Genomic DNA, 248 nt, shown 5'->3' on the forward strand with positions numbered 1-248 from the left:
AACTTTTACCAAATTATAGGATAAAAAAAAGCACATTTTCTCATTTACTTCTATAGTGCATTAGTGGAGGGAGACTAATAAATAAAAACACTGAGGGTTTGTGGGAAAGTATGTTCTTGAATTTAGCTAAATTGACTCTTTAACTTAAAATGATGGTCTGCCATGAAGCTCTACTGTATGTTGGTGTTTTTCAGTGTAACTACATTTACCCAGTTACTACTTATGTACAAATTCAAGGTACTTTACTT

At 31.5% G+C, this 248-nt stretch overlaps 1 protein-coding gene across 2 annotated transcripts in view; it reads left to right on the forward strand.

The window, feature by feature from the left end:
* stat4 (signal transducer and activator of transcription 4) overlaps positions 1-248 on the forward strand; it is an 18,753-nt gene that overhangs the window by 540 nt on the left and 17,965 nt on the right. The gene's annotated exons all lie outside the window — the stretch shown is intronic.

The sequence above is a fragment of the Morone saxatilis genome, unplaced genomic scaffold, assembly GCF_004916995.1.
Source record: "Morone saxatilis isolate NCDOM2014 unplaced genomic scaffold, NCSU_SB_2.0 Contig5, whole genome shotgun sequence".
Lineage (NCBI taxonomy): Eukaryota > Metazoa > Chordata > Actinopteri > Moronidae > Morone > Morone saxatilis.